Consider the following 24,470-nt stretch of genomic DNA (forward strand, 5'->3'; position numbering starts at 1 on the left):
AAATGGGTTAGATCAATATGTAAGAGCTAGCCAATAAGAAACTGAAACTAATGGGTCAAGCAGTGTTTAAAAGAATACAGTTTCCGTGTAATTATTTCAGGGCATAAACTAAGCTAGCCATGAGGGCGGCAGGGTGCTGGGGACGCAGCCCCGCTGCTCTTATTTCAACATCTAGAGAATGAAGTAATTGCTAAAGTGTGGGGAAATAGCTTATTCTCCTATGTATTCTACTTGTATTTTATAGACAATGTTTCTTCACTTTGGTATTGGTAATTATTTCTATTTAATAGCACATTCAAGTGTTGTCAGCATTTGTTGAACCAGTCACATTGCAGCCTTCTCAAAGATGTCACTGTAGGGCAACCCCTTCAGCTCAAAGCTCTGCAGATCTCTTTTCTGAAATGAGATATAACCCTGAGACAGGCAGTACCCTTTACTTAGCACTTTAAACTTCAGCTTTGTAGAATTCTTCTAGGAAGCGTCCAAGTTATAATACTTCTAACCTCTTCTCTGCCCTCTGAGTAGAAGTTTCACCCTATAGCTACCACCTCTTCAAAATACTATTTTTCTCATTCTTCATGTTTTCAATACCTAAATGATAAGGCTTGACTGTGTGACCTCCCAGATTCAAATTTTTCTACGGGACAATTAAAAAAATGCAACACGGAAGAGGGAATGACTGGAATCTTCCCTCCTGAATGAGATGAAGGGACTTATTAATGAAAGAAGTTTCAAATAACATTGAACTCTCTCACCCTTCTGCTGTCAGCAATATGAGGACAGTGTTAAATTTTCATTGCTCTCACAAGATACCTGACATAAAATAAATAGATACATAGATAGATGAGAGAGAGACAGAGACAGAGAGTGAGAGACAGAGAGAGACAGGGAGGAGAGAAGTAAGGCAAGGTTTGTTTATTTCAGTTTCAGAGGTTTCAGTCTATGATCTGACATTTCTTTTGGTCCATGGGATAGCAGAAACGTCATGATGGCAGTCACTGTCAGAAGACACCACTAAGCACACAATTCCAGCTGAATACTGGAACCCAATGTCTCTTTTGAGATGGAAGGCAATCCGGTAGTAATTAGAAAATATTAAGAAAGAGTAGATGCAAGTTAAATTTTTAACATGTAAATAAGCATCCTCATTTCCATTCTGGAACAGAAGAATAGCAAGGAGATATGGGATCAAAGCAATCTGGAATAAATAGAACAAACAAGTATATTCATGTCTATCCACTGTGACACATGATTGCAAAGTAAGAGCTCAAAAGAGCTTTGACAGCAATACCCCTATGACTGTCCTGGCTGAAACACAGATTGAGATTGTTATAGGCTGGCTTGACTCATTGACTAGGGATTGTCTTGCCAATTGTTCCACATCCCTCCCATTCATTTTGTAGGATATCCCCCGATGCTTCATATTCATTTTCTTTCATGTGTCATGCATGTTTCGACTTCTCAAGTGTTCAACATAAGTCTCTACCACACACTTCACAACTTCCCAAGATACCTTTTGAATTCAAGCTAGAATTTTCCTGTCACCCCATAACTTTTACAGTTTGCAAGTCTTCAAAAGAAAGAACACATACAGCACTAGGCCAAGGAATAATTCAAGTAGAAATTAGAAGTTAGAGCCTGGATTCAGTTGACTACCAATGCCTGAACACTGAAGCACAGCTGAAAGAATTATAGAGAAACAGTTTTCTTTGATCATGTATATATGTGTTTATATGTGTGCATTTGTGGGTAGCCATAGGTGTGTTTAAGTATGTTAGCACTCATGTGCATGTCATGTACACATGTGCACATCAGAGACTAGTGTCAAATATCGCCTTCACTAGCTCCTCAAACTTAGTTTTCAAAACAGTTTCTTTCCCTGAACCTAGTGCTCACCAGTTTAGTACACTGCCTGGGCAGCTAGGCCCAGGAATCTTCCTGTCTTGGCTTCTCCAGGATTGGGATTATAGACATGCCTAGGTATGCTTGAATTTTTATGTGGATACAAACTTAGCTATGCATGTTTGCCTAGGAAACTCATTGTGGACTGAGTCATCTCGCTAATCTGGAAAATAATCACTGGTCTTATGTGAAAAATATACCCTGATGTTGTCTTCTCCAACAAATGTCTTTCAAAAAAAATTAAATGTGAGCCTGCAATGGGTGGGGTGCACTTAATTTTTGATGTGCTTGCAAGTCAACTTTCCCGTTGTTCCAGTTGGAAGCTCTTTGGTTGCTTTTTTGTCCCTCGTGCTAATTTAATCTGCAATCCCAACACCCTTCTCTGTACTTGTGATGCGTTCCTTTCAGAGACAGACTTATAGTCTTCAATTTGTCCCAATCTGCTCTTGCTCAAAATGCTCACTGTAATTATGGCTAAAAGCAGAATATTTGCCCAGCCTAAATGTTTTGCTGCATTCAAGTTTTCTCCATAGTTAAATGAATTGTTGGCTTTTAAACTTAGATTCACAGAAAGCTGTGGGCAAAATGCAGACATCAGTGACCTCTAGTAACATTCTGATAGAACTGCCCTTTCCATGTGAAAACCATCAGCACAGTTTGATTATCCTTTGTCACTATTCTGCTCTTCTGAGTTCGCATCACAATTATCTATGTAGCTATGTTTGCAACATTCTGAGCCATTTCTAGAAAACTTTCCAAACCTTTCTAAAGTTCTGGTGCAAACCATTTCCAAATTCTCTGTACTACATTGTCAGGTACAGTCACAGAAATGACTTCACTTCTTGATAATAATTACTCATTCAAGTTTTTTTTTCTTTCTTCTTTTTTTTTTCTGTTACTGTGAAAAATACCATAATAAAATTATTTAAGAGGAGGAAGAAGTTCATGTTGGCTAATGATTTCAGGGATTTTAGTCCATGGTCAGCTGGCTCCAAAGCTTTTGGCATTCAGCAAGGCAGAAACAATCAGGGTCTAAAAGAAAAACAGAAGGATGCTGAACCCCGCAATTAGGAAGAGTAGTGAATTACAGAATCATAGGCAAAAATGTGATCTTTAAAAGCTTAAGTCCCATAGTAACTTATTCCCTCCTGACTCTCCTTTCTTGCATCTCTACTCTCCCCCCCCCAAGGTCATCAGGTAGGAACCACGCCTTCAGTACATGAGCATTTGGGGGATACTCTACAGATAAATTTTAAAACAGAAAATTGTATTTCTCCTTTTGAGTATCCAACCTTCACCATATTAGAGACAGCTGATATGGACATAAAAGAAAAAAAATATTCTTTAAACATTACTCTCTTTAGTAATTCTAACATGGTATACCATACCTAAAACATTAGTTAATAACTAACAAACAACATATACAAGAAATACACATGTGCGTGCATGTTTCAAATATTTTTCTACTGTCTATTTTAGAATAAAACTTGATTCATAAGACAGATGCATGTTCAGTCCCTGATACTTCACTTAGCTGTTATAGAAAAGAAAGACTTCCTATTACACAAAATTTTCTTTCCTTTGTCAACTCTATTACTCCACATATGGCTGTCAGAAATCTTTCCATGCGCTATGTGGCCAGTGCTAAGTTGGGCAAGATTTAACACCTGCACATTTCACTTGATTTTCACTAACTTATCAAAGAGTTAGTGAATGGACACCTGATGGAGCCTTAATGGACTAATTGCTAGCTAATGGACCCCTCTAAAGTCACTAAACATCCTTTCGTCACAGTAAATCACACTGAAATCAAACAGGACAAATGCCCAGTGAGAGTGCCAAGGGCAGAACCTGTGATGGAGTTTGATAAAGGGACACTCAAGTCTTAACCTGAAGCACTGAAACTAATGCAAGGAAAGCAATGTGTATATTGCTGCTATTATTTCTTGACAGAGACTTGAACTTGATATCTTTGGTATGTGTTTTATTTCCTCAGTGATACCAGGGTAGCTCTGTTGCATCTTTTTATTTGCCTCCCTTGACCATGGCTCTATAAGATTTTGCAGTAGCTTGTTCATTGCATCAAAATGGAAATCTAGAGCAATTCAAACAAGCTCTTGTCAATCACGCTCCACAGCTTTTCTTTCAGTCATTATTTTTAACAATCTTATGGTCTAATGAAGCAATTAGAGCAAGAAGAAATTGATGTCACTAATGAGACCAAAGGACAAACTATTAACAGAAAGATACAAAACAAATATATACATAGCCTCTGGATCTTAATATAACTTTTCTGTGATTTTTGCATTTGAACATTAGACAACTAACATTTAATTAGCTACTATTTTTTGTCATTTTTAAATATCCCAATTGCAAATTTTAAACCAGCAATGATCACTGAGTAATATTCGCAGCTCTTCATCCTAACAGCAAATAAACTATGTCTATGTGAGAATTTGCTGATATTATGTTCAGTTTTATTTATGTGCACTTATATCTTCTATATCTATTACAAAGAAAAGAGGCCATTCCAGGTGATAGTATGTATATTAATATTAGTGAGATTATGTCTAGCGGGCAAAATTAATACTTCTAATTATCCATAGGTTGGGTATTGTGAAAAATCTGTCTAAAAAGAAAAGCGTAGTTATAAAAAGAACACTAATGAGCCCCACAACAGGCCATGTTGTTTAAATCCTCGGTTCCTTTGTGGCCGCACAGTGCTGCGCAGTCAAGCTGCCACGGCATTGAAGAGGATGAACAAATGGGCATTTCTGAGCCTCTCAGCGCTCAGTCTGGAAATTCACGAGCTTAGAGGACCAAAGCTACGTGCCTATCAATCAGAAAGTTACCAAGGTTAACAGGAGGGCATTTATGAAGTTCTCTGGGCTCCTAAGGGAAACATCCTGCACACACATGGGTTATTACTATTATTATACACTTGCAAATGGTCCTAGGCCTGTGGCTAGACTACTAAGAATCTCAATGTAAAAGAGCATTCAGGTTAAAAAGAAAAGAGGAGGGAAAGACTAAAGAATACCAACAAAAGGGAAAAAAATATGCTGGTATAAGACAAAGTGAAAGACAAAAGTCAAAAGACAGACACTTTTAGGTGACTGACGGGACACTGAACTTCCTCCTTTGAGCTCTTCTGGTTCCTGTGCAAATGGGCTGGAAATGTAATGAAGGCCATCTTTCTTGTGACACACATAAAGCATCCCACCCTGAGTCGTGGCCAAAAATACTACAAGAAAGACTGGCCCTTCTTATACTATCCCAGCTTTCCTTTCGAGAAAGATGGCACAATACAAATATTCTTCCAATTATTTCAGGCCCTTGAAAGAGGAAGAGAGAAGACACGGCAGAAGTTCAGGACTGAAAAGGCGTGGAGATGTCACAGGAGCTATTTTTGAACAGGTTGGTCATACGCAGAAAAGATTCTTTCATGAAAACTTTTCTGTACTATTAAAGAAAAGGAGGGAAGGTACAAGCTTGCCCTCTAATACCGTGTTCCTGTGGAAGAGCTATCTTGTGGTGCTTTGTGAAGGCACTCCGAGTCTGGGATACTCAGAAAAAAGACAAAGTAAACTGGTGATGAAATTTGTAATACCAAACTACTCCACGAAATTTTTTTTCTTTTTTCAGAAGGCTCGTTTTTTGGCAGAATTTTGATTTGGGTTTGTTTCATTTCGCTTTGGATGGAACTCAATGCTTAACGTATACCAGACAAGTCCTCTATGAAGAGGCAACAGCCTCCAACTTACACAAGGTTGAGTCTACATTCTGAGATGTTCTGCCTTTGCATTTAGATAATTTCTGTTCTTCATAATCTCCTCTTATTAAGTTCTAGTCTAGATAATATAGTATTATTGTCTAGGGCTAAAGGTGAGCTTTTAGAATATATCCCATAATTCAAACATTTATTCTTATCAGTCCAGTTCTTGTTTTGTTTTAATTTGGGAAAATGTGAAGGGCTTTCATCACTGTGTAACAACAACAACAACAAAAAAAACCCTAAGAGAGGCATATGATAAGATTAATTTTATTTCTCTTAAGAAAGAGTAATATGTTTATTTGTTTTAAGCTGTTTTTTTTTTTGGCTAAAGAGGGTTAAGGAGAATATAAATTTGGGTGGGAAAGTAGAAGGTGGGGAGGGGAAGACATGATTAAAATATGTCAAATAAAATTGTTTAAACAAAGAAAGAGAAGGGGAATGTGGTAACAATTACATGGTAAGAAAACATATTTCCCACAGTTTGATAATAAATGAAAATGATAATAAAAGAAAAAATTCCTGGGAATTTCTCTAGTGCCAGGTTTCTTGGTAGTCCCACAATGACTCTCTCCATGAAAGCATCTTTTCCTTGCTCTCATCTCTGTCCTTCTTCCATCTTGACTGTCTGAAAGTTTTCCTAAAGTTATCTCTAAAGTTTTTTTCTCCTCCTTCCCCTTCTCCCCTCGTCTTGCTCTTCCACCCTCCTTACTCCCCCCACCCACCCACGCTCCCAATTTTGTCGGGCTATCTTGTCTATTTCCCCTTTCCTGGTGGATCTATGTATGTTTTTCTCAGGGTTCACCTTGTTATTTAGTTTCTCTAGGATCATAAACTACAGGCTCAATATCCTCTGCTTTACAGCTACTATACACTTATGAGTGAGAACATACCATGTCCATTTTTCTGGGTCTGAGTTATCTCATTCCGGATGATCCCAGTTAAGATCCTAAACAATAGAGGAGATTGTGCCTGAACTGGCCTTGCCCTGCAGTCAGACTGATGAATATCTTAAATATCACCATAGAACCTTCATCCAGCAACTGACAAAAACAGAGGCAGAGACCTGCATTGGAACACTGGACTGTGCTCCCAAAGTCCAGTTGAAGAGTGGGAGGAGTGAGAATATGAGGAAAGATGTCAAGACCATGATGGATGGGCACACCCACTGAAACAGCTTGCCTGAGCTAATGGGAGCTCACCAACTACAGTCAGAGAGGGAAAGCAACAGCATAGGTCCACACTAGTCCCTCTGAATGTAGGAACTAACTGTAGGGCAGACTGTGTATGGCTGGGGCAGACTGTGGGGCCACTGGCAGTGGTACCAGGATTTATCACTACTGTTTGTACTGGCTTTTTAGGAACCTATTTTCTTTGAATGAATACCTTGCTCAGTCTAGATATAGTAGGAGGGCCTTGAACATTCCCCAAAGCAATGTGCTATCTGATGAGTGGGGGTTGGAGTGGAGGGTAGGTGGAGGAAATGGGAGAAGGAGAGAAAGTGGGAACTGGGATTAGTATGTAAAATGAAAAAAAAAAGATAGTTTGTTTTCTTTTTAAAAAACCAAAAATGAAAAATAAATATAAAAGAAAGTAAATGAAAATGACGCTAAAGCAGCTTACAGAGTATGATTTTAAAAATAAACCATTCTTGGATGATGAAAATATTGATTCTTCCCATAATTGGTTTAATATTCATACAAGGCAATTCTATTGTGTTGTCTATACAGATACAGACAAAGAAGATCCTACTGTCATTCATGTGTGTGATACAGAGAATAAGAATATATTGGACAATTTAATTTACCTGATGATCCATCTGAACCAAATTAAGTAGTCCTGAATTTTCAAATATATTATATACTATGTTATTATCACTGCTCAAAACACTGAATCTCATTTGTTAGGAAGCCTTTTAGACTCCTTTAGCCTAGAAAAAGAAGCTAATATGAAATTCCTTTAAACATGGGGAGCTAAGTTCTAAGAGACACATGACTTTGAAAGGAGTATTCTATTTACCATTTTTTTTTCAAATGCACAACTATTTGTTATTAACACAGCCCTGGTTGAGTGTTTATGATCCTTCCTGTTACTTAGTATTTGTACAGCACTTCCATTTTAATGTAAGTATGCTATTGTCATTTTAATTGGTTATTCATTAGAGCTACCTGGTGAAGCTGAAGAGCATTTATGTGCTTTTTTTTGATAAAGGACAGGCTCTAACAGGGTTTGAAATATTTTTTTAATTATTGATATATTTGGAATTAGAGGTTGTGACTTCAAGGCTCATTGTTTTACAAAGTGATATAATAAAAAGCGTTTTAAAAAATAAATAGGGGCCTCAGAGTCACTTTTTGCTTTACACATTTAAGATTTATGTAGATCTGATGCTCTATCCCCCAAAATGTGATAGGTAAAAAAGCTTAGGAGAAAGCTTATGAAATGTTTTTTATAAATCCAAATATTCAACTGAGAAGGCAGCGTTTATGAGAAAGTGCCTGGAAAGGACAGTACTGTTCTGGAGACTGTGACTTTTCCTGTTATTTTAAGAGCTCTCTAGATGAGGAGACAATCACCTTCTTTTCCACATTGTTCATGTGTTTTATGTCACATTTGTTTTTTTTTTTTTTTCTCTTTGGAACTCAGTAAAGTTGCTATAACTAAAGAGTCTCATTCAACTTAGCTTATCAAAAATAGTTATCTCGGCATCATCCACCAGTGAAGGCTGTCTATTCCACTACACCATCCAACATCCACTTGTTAGTGCTGTAGCAGTTGGAAGAACAGTCAGATCATTGGCTCCTAAAACTGTCAACTTCAATTTTTCAAGTAGTCACTTTTACACAGTGCTTGGTAAACATCCATTATGATGCAAGAGGGATTTTGTAGACATATGGGATCAAAAATCAATGTGGCAAGTCTTAGGGAGAGCTCTATCAGATGACTTATACAATGATCAGTTCTCCAGATAGCCAGTTGGTTCACTTAAAAACACATAAACGTGATGGAGGAAGGTCATTGGTTAAGTAATAAAGAAACTGCTTGGCCTCATAGGTTAAAACATAGGTGGGAGGAGTAAACAGAACAGAATGCTGGGAGGAAGAGGAAGTGAGCTCAGACTCTACAGCTCTCCTCTCGGGGGCAGACACCTCAGAGAGATGCCATGCTCCCCTCTCCTGGGCAGACTCGAGGATAGCTCTGCTCTCTGAGACACACGTGATGAAGCTCCGACCCAGGATGGACGTAGGCTAGAATCTCCCTGGTAAGCCACCTCGTGGGCTACACAGATAATTAGAAATGGGCTAGTCCAGGTGTGAGAATTAGCCTAGAAGAGGCTAGATAGAAATGGGCCAAGCAGTGTTTAAAAGAAACAGTTTGTGTTGTTATTTCTGAGCATAAGCTAGCCAGGTGGCCCGGGTGCTGGGGACGCAGCCCCGCCGCTCCCACTACATAAACGTAGTTTTATAAGTTTTTGAATAATCTGATACTTAAGCAATATGAAGCTTATTACTGAAACGTAACTTTATTCCTACAAAAATGGTTTTCTCACTTTAGACTTCACGGTTATCACCATTATGACTCCATCACCTCTGTGAGGGGTAGGAAGTTGTTTTTTTTTCTGTTTTCTCATGCTTCCTTTGTTATTTCTTTTATTTATTCTCCAGTGTCTCAGGCTGTAAGAGAACCAGGAACACTAGGGATTACTTGGGCGGTAGTTTGGTTATAGTTATAATTTTTCATGTGAACTAATCTCTCTCAGATAAAGAGAGTCATTTTCACAGTCTACGAACAGACACTATTGGCCTCAATTCTAATTCCACATATCTCAGGTGACCTTACCATGGCCTGCTGCCAAAGAAGAGGGTACCTGTCAGCTTTTCATATCTCCTGGGGCAGTGGTAGCACTTAAAAGTAGCTTGCCAGTGACTCCTTTCTCCCAGATCCCCTCAAACACTTATCAAATCTAAATTTAGCAAAGTTCAAACAAACAACACGGAAGATTTTATTCACTATAGCTGAGAGGAAGGAGGAAGTCGAACCTGAACTATATTAAAGCAGAAGTGGGAGGATTTTTCAGTTCCCAGAAGGCTGGTGAAAAACTTTGGCTGTTAGACGGTAGATAATAAATGGGTTATGTTGAAGACATTGACTTATTCACACATTGGCACATATTTATCTTAGTAATTATTAATAAAAAGAATCTCTATGAGTACCATCATAAGTTAGGCTCAAACATTTGACACCAGTTAAACAAGGATTATCATGCCTTTTGCATTCCTTTTTAAAAATTGAGATGGTTCCCTCGTCCTTGAGAAAAACATTTCCTGAGTTATAAGCAAAAGACTAGGAAAACACTTGGCATTTAAAAGAAATGTAGAGAAACATTTTTTCCTATAAGTTATGTCTTTGAATGAAGTTGGGGCTTTTTGATGTTTTTCTTGTGTATAGGTTAGTAGTATACATGCATATGCAAATGCATTTCATATGTGGTTGGCACATGTGTCTGTGCTGAGGCCTGTGTATGTGTATGCCTGTGTGCGAAAGCAGAATGCTGAAGTCAGTGGTGTTCACCGAGTGTTCCTCCACCTAACTCTTTGCCAAAAGAATCAGCCCTCTGCAGGTCAGAGAGACTGGACAGGAGATGTGGAATGGACAACTGTTAAACAGAGAGACAGACACATGGGCCCTTATCTGAGGAGCAAAGCTTAATTCTTCATTTTATTTTTCTCTTCCTGCTCCTTCTCTATTCTTTCTCTGCTCTGTTCTTCTGCACTGTTGCTTTGTTTTCTCTCTCCTCATCCCCCTCCCTCTTCTCCTTCTTCTTCCTTGATTTTCTTCTTTTCCTCTTACTTTTCTCTTGTCCTTATATAACTCTAAGACAAAAAATTGTACACAAGAAAGATTACCTCACAACTACAAGTTACATATTCTCTAAAAGCAAATTAAAACCTTTGCAGAGGAAGAAATCACATTATGATCACACGTTGCATGTTCTTAGAAGCCCAGAAAGAGACATTTTTCCTTGTATTATTTTTTTCCACCTAAACATCTTCACTCAAAAATAATGATTCCTTTATAATCGATTAACAAAGTTTTATGTGAGCTAACTATATTTTGGCCAGTTCCTTTTGTACTGTCAGGCAGCTGCTTGTGGTTTCAGTGTAGCAGATTCCAATTTATATTTTGTTACACACAATAGGGTTATTTAATGTCTTTTCACAATTTTATTTTTTTCACGTTGTGTAATGAAACCTTTGATTAATTCTGTAAGCTACAAGACCAAGGAACTCAGGCCTAACCTTGGGGGTTGGGACATAATTGCTATCTTTGATCATCAACCTGTTAATCCACATCCAGAATTCATGGGTCTGTAATACATAAAACTTTCTTGTTATTATTTTCTATCCTCTGCAAAACTTAAACCTAACAAAGTGAAAGGTAACAACTAGCCTTTTTTTTTTTTTGCCATTTTCTCTCATAGGAGCAATTGGCAGAATAACATAATTCATTTCCCTAATCACAAACTGTTTTAGCCATCTGTATCTTTTAAGCTGACTCAGAAAGTTCAATTAAATCATTGATTCAACTAAGCATCATTGCTCTTATAAAAATGATCTTCAGTAAGCTATGCAAGTAAATTGCCCAGTCAGGAGTGGGAATTTCCCATGGAGCAAATGCTATACTAGATACAGTAGGATTCTTCCACATAATAATCATACTATATCAAATACAGCATGAATATGGCAGCAGCAGACAGGAGCAAGGAAAGTTGAAACAAGGGCCATTCTGGAAACAATACCTGCCTGGTATTGCCACCTGTCCCCCAAGAGCCCATTATAGCTTTGCTATCCAGTGGCTTGGTTAAGTAGTTTCTTTGCTGACTGAAGCTTTTCTGACACAGCCACCAATACTCTTTGAGCGTGGGGTCTCCCAATTACACCCACATCTCACCAATCAGATTTGTCATTATAGCTGTAACCTGAGGATCCTTGTCTCTGCTTTCCTAAGACAGAATTGCAGGTGGTTGCCATGCTCACTAGCGTTTATATAGTTCCCAGGATCTATTTATGTTTTCTATCATTATTAATTCTACCTCAATGCATTGTTGATTTAAAATTTTAAGAAAACAATGTATGGGATGAGATACACATACCGTGGTATAATGATTTTAATGATGATTTTAATTAATGCTTTATATTTCTTACTTTGCAGTCCTGATCGCTATAGAAGCTGTGTATTAAAGACTGGAGAGCAGAGAAGACAAAATTATTACAGAATAAAATTGACATTATTCCTCAAAAAGATAAAATAAAATAAAAGCCTGATGTTCCTCATGCTGTCACTGGAAAAAACATTTTTTTCATAACAAATGAATCCTTTTACCAAAAGAACTCAGGATCAGGATACAAGTTAGCTACTTAGGTTTTCAGCTTGCCTTCAATGCCAGTGTGACTAATGCTGACTGTCGTTTAAAAAAAAAGCTAAGTAACGTGTCACCCCGGAATGTTAGGTTGCAACCTTTGGCTGACATTAAAAATTTTTATAACTTGCATGGAATTATTCAGATTATGTTTGGATTTGATTAATTATTACAGAATAAGAGGATAAATACTTCAGAAGTGCTATCTATGTCTCCAAAATCTTTTCCAAAAGTCCCGACACTAACTTCAGAATGGCTATTCTAGCTGGATGAAAATTCTTGGACGTGTATAGATTTTGAATCTGGCTAGTTTTGATTTGTCATGTTTTCTATTTACAAGTTACTTATACCAAAGTTTCAATAAATTAGTTTTTAATATTACTGTATAGAGGCCGTAGAAAGGACTTATTGCTCTTGCAGAGGACCAAGATTTGATTGCCAACATTTATATGACATGGCTCATAATCACTTGTAAGTCCACTTGCAGGGTCTCTTCTGAGCTCCGAGCACACCTGCGCATATATGGTGCATACTTATTCACTCAGGAGCACATGTCAAATCAATAAAATAAGCAAATCTTTTTTAAAGTATTCATATAATCTCTCCAAATAGGAAGATTGCTGTAACAGACCCTAACTTTATAATTAAGGAGATGTTTCTCTCATATAAACACGAGATGGTAAGAATCATGCGTATGCAAAGTGGTGGTAGTTTCTACCTGTTAGAAAGGTGGACACACCAGAAAAAGGAGGTACCATGTGTCAGACCAAATGAGAGAAAATTTGAGGGAAGCATTGTTTCTCCTCCTAGACGTAAAAGGGAAGTATAGTGATTGATGTTTACCTGAGAATCAGATCTTTATTTGATATTCCAGATAATGAACCTTTATATCAGCAGGGTTTGAAACCTGTGGATAATGACCCCCTTCAGTGTCACATATCAGATATTTGCATTATGATTCCTAACAGCAGCAAGGTTATAATTTTAAGGTTGGGGGCTGCCACCACCACATGAGGAACTGTGTTCAATGGTCACAACAATAGGAAAGTTGAGAAATTTTTTTCATTTTTTTCTTTTCAAAATAGGTTTTTTTTTTTTTTGTAGCTATATAGTACTGGAATTTGCTCTGTAGACCAGGCTGGCCTCAAACTCACAGAGATCTGCCTGCCTCTGCCTCTGGAGTGCTTGGATTAAAGGCGTGCATCACCAATGCCTGGTGAGAACCACTGCTTTAAATGGAAGATCTTAATTTTGAGCCATAACAAAATATTCAATTTTTCTTTTTAAAAACCTTCAGCCAGAGTCATTAAAGAATACTTTAAACCTAAGTTGATATGCGACATAAAATAATATCTTATTTGCTAACACTGCCTAGCTGAACAATAGCCAGTAGAAAGGAACAATTTACAATGAAATATTACCACATTCCATATTTATATATTTAACAATTAAAGACACAGAGACTATGAATTTAAAAGGGGACCAAGTAGGTGTGTCCATGGGACAGTTGGACAGAGGGAAGGGAAGCAGAGAAATAAACTCATGTGTTTATTCAAAAAAACATTAAAAGTTAAAAAAAGAGACACAATTTTTTGTCTTGATTCACACTCCACCTATAGAAACGCTACACTCCTATTCTGCATAATCACACACTAAAGCCAATGCCTGCTCTGTAAAGCTCTTTCGAATTCAATGATGAGCTGACACAGCGACATAGGTCCAATAAATATCAAGTACCAAGATGGAAAGGACAATCTGAGAATAGAAAAAAATCTGGAAATTATTTCTTTAAAGATTCATAAAATATGCCACAGGTAGCAAGCCAGTGTAGAAGAGGCTCCAACAAGAAGAAATATGTTCAGGAAGCTTGTCATGAACAAGAAGCCTGCAGCAAGGAGGCTTGCAAAGCAGAATTACAATAATGTAGGCTTCTGGCAATTTAGCATAGCCAGAACCACTGAAAATATATACAGGCTATTAAAATGCTGATGCCTTGTTCTCGTGTCAGAAATGACAATGATGAGGAAAAACTAAGACTCCATTGTCATTACAAAAACCACAGGATCACACAACATGGCCGAGCATTGTCATCGGAATGAAGACAGTGTGAGCTTATCTGCTTGAAATGTTTTCTTCACACTCTAGCTAAAATTAGCTGGAAATGTGATTCTGCTATATTTAAAAGAGTACATTTTCCCGGAGTTTTATTTAGAGAAAAATCATGTCTTCATAAGTAAAGATACTCCTTACAGAATCCCATACAGCCCCATGAAGCTGTGATCGCAGCAATCCCAGCAATTAGATTTATGGTCAACTCTACAGTTCACAGAGATTTGTTCCATTACCTCTATTGATCTGGCTTGCACACAGTTGTCGCTGTGTTTACTTGCTCATATCCCACATATGGTTCAGGATTCAGACAGGTCCTAATTACAAGGCCTTTTGCAGCAGGGCTTTCATTTGATTCTAAGAAAAATTCATACACAGGGAAAACAAACCATAAAGGTCTAAATGCTATTGTTAAATCAGTCTGTACATGAATACAAAGCAGAACATAAAGTTGTCCTTGGTAGGATTTACATACTTCAGATTGATATGTGATGCTACTATTTCTGTTATTTATATTGCTGGTATATAGAAATTTATAATTATTACATTTTTTCTCATGAACTAATGTCATCATAAAATTATTTATTTGGGGATATCTCTCCAAATAGACTCTGAAATTGTAATAACATTTAAAACTGTTGAAGTTTAACATGGAGGCTGTTTTCAAATTTTCACATACATGAAATACAGACATTTTCTACAGTAAATTTTTGAATCTATGTCAACACATTTAAATAGAGGGTTCTGACAATTATGGTTCTATAATTAAATGATAAGCCATAGAGTCAAAAGATCAAAGAAGTTGTTTACGTGCATACAGGGAATTGAGATGTGTTATTTGTTATTGGATAGGATAGCAGGCAGTATGTGCATCAACTTATCGAAAAGGAAGATGCATACATAGGTCTGAGGGGTGCATCAGAAGATGAGATTAGGCCGGGCGATGGTGGCGCATGCCTTTAATCCCAGCACTCGGGAGGCAGAGGCAGGCGGATCTCTGTGAGTTCGAGACCAGCCTGGTCTACAGAGCTAGATCCAGGACAGGCTCCAAAGCCACAGAGAAACCCTGTCTCGAAAAACCAAAAAAAAAAAAAAAAAAAAAAAAAAAAAAAAAAAAAACCAGAAGATGAGATTGTTTTTCTTGTTTTCAGAGCAACTTAATGGTCTTGGAAACAGATGAAAGGGGAATTTTAAGTATATTGTCATGTGATGGTAATATTAGGCGAGAAAGGTTAGTAGAACATTTCTGAATTGTTCCAACTCTGGATTTCAGTCTTTTGACCAACTAACTCTATTCTTAGGGAAGATCTAGCTCCAATAATAGTTTGCAAAAGGAGAATAATTATGTATAAATGAGGCGTTGATCCATTCTGTATTTATGCTCAATCCTTGATTTGTGGTGTCTGTTTTCATCAGGGCTGCAGAGGAGGGTGGAGTATTGGGGATGTAAAAGACAAAGATGACAGAGTTGGTTTGAGAGTGGTAGGTAGGGAGATGAAGAGAATAAAGTGTTGTAGAATATTATTTTGTGGTGTTTAGCTTCGTTAATGCTTTGTACTATTTGTTTAATGATACAAAGACGTGTTTGATTAAATACAATTCACCTGAGATCAGGAGTCTGAGTCAGCAACAAGCTGACAGGAAGTGGTAGGGAGGAACCAGATTGAGAAATATTTTTAAGAAAGAGCAAGGAAAAGCATGAGGTTTTTTTGGAGGGCTGCGAGAAGGAGAGGAGGTGAGCTACTTGCTATTCAGCCTCTCTTAAGGAGGGAGGTGTTTACAGTTGCTGATTTGGACAGCCGTGGATTTAAAGACTGCAACAATTTAAGAAAGAGGACAACAATATAGTTTAATAATCTAATCACTGCATGCCTTCAAGACCAACAAAGCACCAACAGAAAGTAGTGCTTGAACTTCTGTACTTGGCAATGTTTTACCCATAAGTATGTTTGCTGGAAGAACGCAGTCTCAGCATAACCTCTATGTTCCTCAGTTAAAAGTGGGTACCACTGGTAGTTTTTACTTGACGTCTTGCTCATTTTTCCCCCAATCTGTCTTTGCTTTTTCCGGATTATGCCTTAATCACAAATCTACTACAATTTCCTGAGTTATGCCAATGTGGCAACTGTTATACTTAACTATGTTAGTAATGAAGCCTCATATTCTTGAATATTTTCTCCAAACAAAATTTTGAACATTAAATTGTTCTATTGTCATTAAATCTATCAGTTTCAGAGGAAAATGGTTACTGAGCAACTATATGAATCAAATTTTATGAAAGATGTAAGATATTCTAGGAGAAAAGAATAAAGGAATGAAAGTAATACTGTGAAATTATATCATCCAAATGCAGGTTATTAATGTAATTAGTTTTCTGTGTGGCATAGGCACTGGTGCTGAAAAATGAGAAAGGATACTAGTTATTTTATGTACATAGTCCTTCTACTGAATATCAGTTGTCTGCTATTAGTGCTATGTGTTACCACCTTTTCTCTAAACACTGAAACACGACCATCTGTTTTGATTTCACAAGAAACAAAACGAGGGCTCAGAGTGACCAATCTAAACTCATGCATCTAACAACGTTGAAAACATGGATCATGGCCCAGAATATTCTTCTGACACACATATATAAACACATAAACATACAGACCAACATGAATATGTATAGATTCATATATTGTTGCTATGATATAGAAACAATATCACCATTTAGCAGTATGTGAGTAGATTACTATTTGAAACGACAAATTTACCGATTATGAAATTTTGAGGCTTGGAGACAGTAGACATCGGATAAGTCAGAATTGAAATTTGAAAGAATTTGATTGATTTTGATGGTATGAATTCATTTCATTGTTTTACAAAACCCACAAATCTAGAATAACTGAACAAATAAGATTTTATGGTACAGACACTTATAGGATGCAAAAATAAAATGCTATCAAAAATGCATATGCACATTAGATTTTCAATGATGATGTGTGATATTAATTTTGAATTATACAGTAATTAAAAAGGAAGGAATATTGCTACAGTTGTAGGCTTTCTGTTTTTTTACAAAGGAACACTGTCTAATACCTTATAAAATTAAACATATTCTGTATTTAAAGAAAGCAAAAGAGTCATAGAATAACACAGTATGAGGCTCTCAAGCACTTGTCAAACAAATTTGCAATCCTGTCCTGAAGTATCTTCTTGTTCTTTATCTGTGTGGCTCTGTTTGTCATAAGGAATCAGAAAAACAGTGGAAAGTTGTCAAATTGAACTCAAAGAAAAGTCTATACACGGCACCATCATAGTTATTAACTTAGGTATTAATTTTCAAGCAATTTCTTCAAAACTCTTAGATGGAGACTAAATGGAGCTGTGTTCAGTGACCCCATCATTGCATTGTTATTGAAAAGTCCAATAGAAACTTAGATTACTAACTAAATTAAACACATTAAAAGCTTATCTGAAACTCCAAATTATAGCCTTTGAAGCCTTAAAAAGTCAGAAACACAAAGACAGCTATATTTAACTGATTTAAAAGAAAAAAACAACACAGCTGGAGACTTTATCATAAGACCCGGTGTTCATAATGGAAAGCTGCATGTAACTTCCATCAACATCTAGCCGAGCATTCTAAGAAATTTCCATTTAAAGGTAACGAGCATTTTGGTTAGGATATCACACTTCTGAATACAGGAGGACGTTTGTTTTTACTTAAGAAGAATAAAGGAGTTTTAAAAATCTTCCTATACATTATGAACAATAAGCAAATCTGATCCCTAAGTCTGTGTTAGAAGGAATGGTTCTGATGAGAAGCTTAATGAAGCATACAATTAAGATTGTCAGACAGGAAGACAATCGGGAACATAACTCTCTTAGCCAGAGCTCAAGTTTGTCTGGAAAGTAACCCATGAATTCAGGATCACAGACTAAGAAAAAAAGTTGTACAGTTTGGATAGCAGATTGGGAATAAGATGGTGTGCACACTGAAAGAGGACCATTAGCTGCTTGTCTTAGACACCGAGGATGATCATCACATGTAATCTGTTGTAATTTTTTAAATTTTTATTGTTTTGTTTTTATTGAGCTGTATATTTTTCTCTGCTCTCCTTCCTTCCTTTCTTCCTTCCTTCCTTCCTTCCTCGCCCTCCCCTTCTACCCTCTTCCATGACCTCCATGCTCTCAATTTACTCAGAAAATCTTGTCTTTTTCTATTTCCTATGTAGATCCATGTATGTCTCTCCTAGGGTTCTCTTTGTTGTCTAGGTTCTCTGGGGTTATATATTGCAGGCTGTTTTTTCTTTGTTTTATGTCTAAAAGCCACTTATGAGTGAGTACATACTGTATTTGTCTTTCTGGGTATGAGTTACCTCACTCAATATGATGTTTTCTAGCTCCATACATTTGCCTGCAAATTCCAAGATGTCATTATTCTTTTCCACTGTGTAGTACTCCATTGTGTAAATGTACAAAATCTTCTTTATCCATTCTTTGATTGAGGGGCATTTAGGTTCTGGCTATGACAAACAATCCTTCTATGAACATAGTTGAGCACATATTTTTGTGATATGATTTAGTATCCTTTGGGAATATACCCAAAAGAGGTATTGCTAGATCTTCTGGTAGTTTTTTTCTTAATTTTCTGAGAAATTGCCATACTGATTTCTAAAGAACTTGTACTTTACCAGTTTTCACTCCCACCAGCAATGGAGGAGTGTTCCCTTTACTCAGCATCCTCTCCAACATAAGACGTCTTCAGTGTTTTTGATCTTGGCCATTTTTACAGGTGTAAGATGGTATCTTAGAGTTGTTTTGATTTGTATTTCTCTAATGGCTAAGGATATTGACCATTTCCTTAAGTGTCTTTTAGCCATTTTAGATTCATCTCTTGAGTGTTTTCTGTTTAGGTCTATACCCCACTTTTTTACTGGATTATTTGTTCTTTTGATGATTGATTTGTTGAGGTTTTTTTTTTTTTTTGAGTGGTTTGAGTGGGATATTTCTTTTTTTTTATTTATTAAAAATTTCTACCTCTTCCCATCCTTCCATTTCCCTCCCCCTTCCCCCACTTCCTATCCCCCTAGGTCTCCAGTCCTAAGAGAAGTCAGGGTGCCCTGCTCTGTGGGAAGTCCAAGCCCTCCCCCTCCATCCAGGTCTAGGAAGGTGTACATCCAAACAGACTAGGCTCCCAAAAAGCCAGTACATGCAGTAGAATCAAAATCCGGTGTCATTATCATTGGCTTCTCATTCTGCCCTCATCATCAGCCACATTCAGAGAGTCAAGTTTGATCACATGCTCCTTCAGTTCCAGTCTAGCTGGCCTTTGTGAGCTCCCATTAGATCAGTCCCACCATCTCTGTGGGTGAATGCACCCCGCGCGGTCCTGACTTCCTTACTCATCTTCTCCCTCATTCTGCTCTTCATCTGGGCCTTGGGAGCTCAGTTCAGTGCTCCAGTGTGGGTCTCTGTCTCTATCTCCATCCATCACCAGATGAGAGATCAGCCCTCTCTCCATTGTGAGGTTGGTGAAGACCTTTTCACATTCTGTAGCCTGTTGTTTTGTCTTGTTGACCATATCTTTTGCTTTCATAAGAGATTTAGTAGACAAACTATTCTCGGAGCTTACAATTTCTCAATTTTGAAGTTATGCAATCCTAGAAATCAAATCAATTAAAACTTGATTATTTCTCTTCAAGATAAGAGAGTACATTATTCACTAGGTGTGTGAAACTTATTGTAGTATTTGTAAAAGTTTTTCAAGGAAAGAAGAAAACTTGAATTTGAAGACCTTTAAAAAATATCTTTGTAATATCAGAAGCTACATTCACAAAGTCTAACCAACATGACTTCCCAAACATGAGGTGAACAAGGACAATACTAATGAATATCCCAAAGTGGGTGGAGGAATGCCCATGAGGCGTTGACTCTGCACAAAGACTGTAAGCAACTGAAAAGGCTGAGAGGGAACGGCTCTCGGGAAGAGCATACCTGTTTGCTGTTCAGTGCCAAATGGTCAGTCCTGAGAGCATACAATAGAGTAACAGCATATAAGGACTAATCGTGCTGTTTAGGAATATAAATGTGTGTCTATATACACATATGCATGCAAAAATAATTACTGAAATAAGAGGCTATAAATTTGAAAAAGAGTGGGAGGGATATATTAGAGGGCTTGGAGGGAAGAAAGGGAAGGGAAATTTTTCATATTATAATTGCAAAAGTAAAGTGTCAAAAACCAAAATAGTTGTATAGGTTCTATAAAAATTCTAAAATTATTACTTGTTTTTACAACTTGCATCTGTTTCCAAGCTTCCAAGTTTAAATGGTCGATGGAATAACTTTAAATAATTTAAATGTACATTTTTTTAGTCACCTCGAAATAGAATGTATTTGATGGTATTAAAATAACACCTCTGAAACAAACAAAAGTAAAACAAATTCACATTCACCTAAGAGCATACACTAAAGGCTACACTAAACTAATACTGACAGTCCCATGTGTAGTTTTGACAAATAATTTCTAGTTGATTAATCTTATTGCTTGTTTCCTTTAATTAGTTTCTGTTTGGTTGGTTGGTTTTGTTTTCTTATTTTGTTTTTGATTGTTTGTTTGTTTTTGAGAGAAGGGTTTGAATGTGTAGTCGTGACTGTCTTAGAGGTAACTAAGTAACTACGCACTCTTGGTACGTTTCAGTCACATGATAATTCTCCTTCTTGAAGCACCCAATCAATTAAATGGTTAAGTTTAGATTATATGTATAGTGTGTGTGTGTGTGTGTGTGTGTGTGTGTGTGGTGTGTTTGTGTCTCTTTCTGTGTGTGGAACATGTGTGTGTGTGGTTTGTGTGTCTCTTTGTGTGTGGTATGTGGTGTGTCTGTTTTGTATTTGGTGAGTGTGTGTGTGTGTGTGTGTGTGTGTGCACATGTCTTCTTTTTTGTCACTTTCCATCTAATTTTTTGAAGCACATCTCTCACTCAACCTGACCTCATCAATTCTGCTAGAATGCCTTATCCTGAAATTCCTCCTACCTCTGACTTCCCAGTTCCGGTTTTACAGATGTGCCCCTCTGTACATGGCTCTTAATTTGGACTCTGGGAAGCTGAACTAAGATGACATTGCTGACTAAGGTAACACCACACCACTTTATTTATAACTTAATAAGCAATGGTATTTTATTGTACTGAAGCACAGAACATTAATCGTTGTATATACAGAACCTTATTTAAAGGAATGTTATTCTCCCAGTTTTGCGTAATAGTTTTCAAAGTATAAAGAGATAACTAGAAAGTTTGTAATTGGTAGGCTTATTCTATAATATTGGTGGGGTCTACCAATTGGTATTTAGTATTCTGTATTATAGAATGCAGACTTAAAAGTGTTATGTATATATTTTTATTATTATATGTATTTAATGTGTTTAAGGATGAATCTGTGCTATAGCATGTATGTGAAGGGCAAGGGCAACTTTCAACAGTCAATGCTATCTTACCATTCTGAAATCTAGGCATCAAAAGGCCATCACATTTTCATGCCAAGCACTTTTACCCACTAACTTGTCTTTCCTGCCCAAATGTTTGTGTTTTAAAAGTCATATAAAAGAGAAAATGACACATAAAATAGCTGAGTCAGATATCTAAATAGCTGAGTTAATATTTTAATCTCAAGTGCTTGTCCTTGTACTTAACAAGAACAGATATTTAAACTATTAATCTATTCCCTTTTCCCTCTGAGAAAGCACACATGAACATAATTTAAAAATCACTTTACAGTCACGGTGAGCACTAAAGTCCTCAAAGTCTAGTCACTACTTTGTGTATTTTGTGGAAGCTGATATATCACCATGCAAAAAGCAATGTGACTCATCATGTATCCCTAGGAAACAGTTTTGAAGGCAGCATAATCTTGGGACACTTGATGTTATTTATATATTTGATTAGCCAATAAACTTAATCCTTACACAGCAATGTCAGTGAGTCAATTGCTGGTCAATCTATTAGCAATCTCAAATATCTGTAATCTCTGACATCAAGAAGCTTACTTTGTGTTAGAGTGTGATGAGAAGTCTATACTTGTCTACCCTGAGCAGCCAAGCTCGACAATTCTACAAGTAAGATATTAAATTCACTTACCGACGAGATAGTCGATAGGGCTGAAGTGTTAACTAACGTGACTTTCACCAAAAAGATTGACTAGAAGAAATATGTTCAAACTCTGTCCTTACCAACTTTTTGGCCCATGCAAAGTATTTCTGAGTGTTGTACACATAGCTGATTCTCAGACATCGGGACTAGGGGAAGCCAAATTCTACCCTCTTTGTAAAGATAGCTGCTTACCCTGGTACTTAACTTTCCAAAGCTGTCACTGATATCACTCATGTTGATATCTCTGTGGTCTAATTAGAGACAGGTGGGACTAGAAAGACAGGTTGTTATGCCCAGATTGTTCTTGTGTTTGCCCTAGACTCAGGTGGTTTAGGTTTTTCCACACATTTCTTCACTGTACCCTAACAATGTAACAGAAGTATGATATCAAATTAAAAAGAAAATACTTTGACAATTATTCAAATTACACCCAACCTTTAAATGACTTTTTTTATGGATTGAGGATATAGTTACATGAGTATATATAGCAAGAAGAGGATGATGACACCACCAAACACTATTCCTTTGAAATATTCTTATTATATCTTGGAGTATTTTATGTGCTTCGATAATATTTCCTCTTCCTTTTTCCACTCTTTCCAGATCCCCCTTTTCCTACCCACCCAACTTTGTGCTCTCTGAGAAAGTATTTTAAGACCTTCAAGATCAATTTATACTGCCTAAATATTCTTTGTACGTGTGTTTTCCATTGGAGCTTGGTTGAGTAGCCATGGGTTATAAACTCATAGAGAAAATCTACTTTCTATATCCCTTCAGCTATCGGTTGCCAATAGTTCTTTGGCTAGCCGTGAGACTTCATGCCCAACTCCAGTCTGCAAGTTGGGATTTGGTATTGTTTTGGCTTGCACAGGTTTTGTTCATTCTGTCCCAATTGCTAAAGGTTAGTATGTCAATCTATCCTTCTGTGTCCAGATGACAATACTGATTTGTAGTCACTCATTGTCCCTGGCTCTTATACTCTTTCTACTCTGTGTTTCTCAATGATCCCTGACACTTTGAGAGGAAATACAGCCCATGTGCTTCATGATTTGAATGAAAATGGTCCTCAAAGGGAATGGCACTATTAGGAGGTGTGGCCTTGTTGGAGTAGGTTTGGCCTTGCTGAAGGAAGTATATCACTATCGGGGTGGACTTTGAGGTCCTTTTTGCTCAAGGTACACTCAGTCTGGTATAAACAGAACACTTCCTGCTGCCTGTAGATCAAAATGTAGAACTTTCAGCCCTTTGACCATCATTCTGCCTGCCTGCATGCCACTGTTTCCTCCCATGATGATAATGGACTAACCCTTTGAAACTGTAAGCTATCCCAATTGAATGTTTTCCTTTATAAGAGTTACCATGGTCATGCTGTCACTTCACAGCAGTAGAAACCGTAACTGAGACATTACATTTTAGGATAGCAACCTGTAGTCTGTTATTCTCTGTGCATCGGTAAGTTGTGTGTTTCTGTGTTAATCACCATATATTGCAACTGAAAGTTTCTCTGATGTGGTCTGGAGATGTGTATGTATAATGTTAAGTCATTAGTAATAGGTGTAATGTTATGTACATTTAGTAGAATGATAATAGTTCTCCACTAGAATAATGGTACTGGGTATAGATTTTTTTGTTATAGACCAGTACTTAAATTCAATCAAAAAGTGGTTGGTTACTCACAAGATGTTTGTGCCAAATTGCACTGGTGGCATGTCTTTTCATGCCAGTCATCACCGCAGATAGCAAGGTTCATAGCTGGGTAAGATAGGTAATTAGTTTCCCCTTATAGTAGCATGGATAGCACCTTCCAATGTTAAGAAGGCAAAGCAGTAAGGACTGATAATGCTTGAAGGTTGGTACCAGCAGCAGCTTTATTTATCTATGTTCTATGATTCAATTTATTTGGTGCCAGTGCTCTGGGTTGCTATCTACAACTTGGCAGTAAGAACCTTTATAAAGTACACTAAGCCATTTCTGTATATATCTGATTTTATATGTTCTTGGATTTTTCCTATGTTATTTTTCTTTTCTTTTCTTTTTTGTCTTTTTTGAGACAGGGTTTCTCTGTATAGCAGCCCTAGTTGTCCTGTAACTAACTCTATAGAACAGACCGGCCTCGAACTCATACAGATTC

Source organism: Microtus ochrogaster, unplaced genomic scaffold, assembly GCF_000317375.1.
Source record: "Microtus ochrogaster isolate Prairie Vole_2 unplaced genomic scaffold, MicOch1.0 UNK6, whole genome shotgun sequence".
NCBI lineage: Eukaryota > Metazoa > Chordata > Mammalia > Rodentia > Cricetidae > Microtus > Microtus ochrogaster.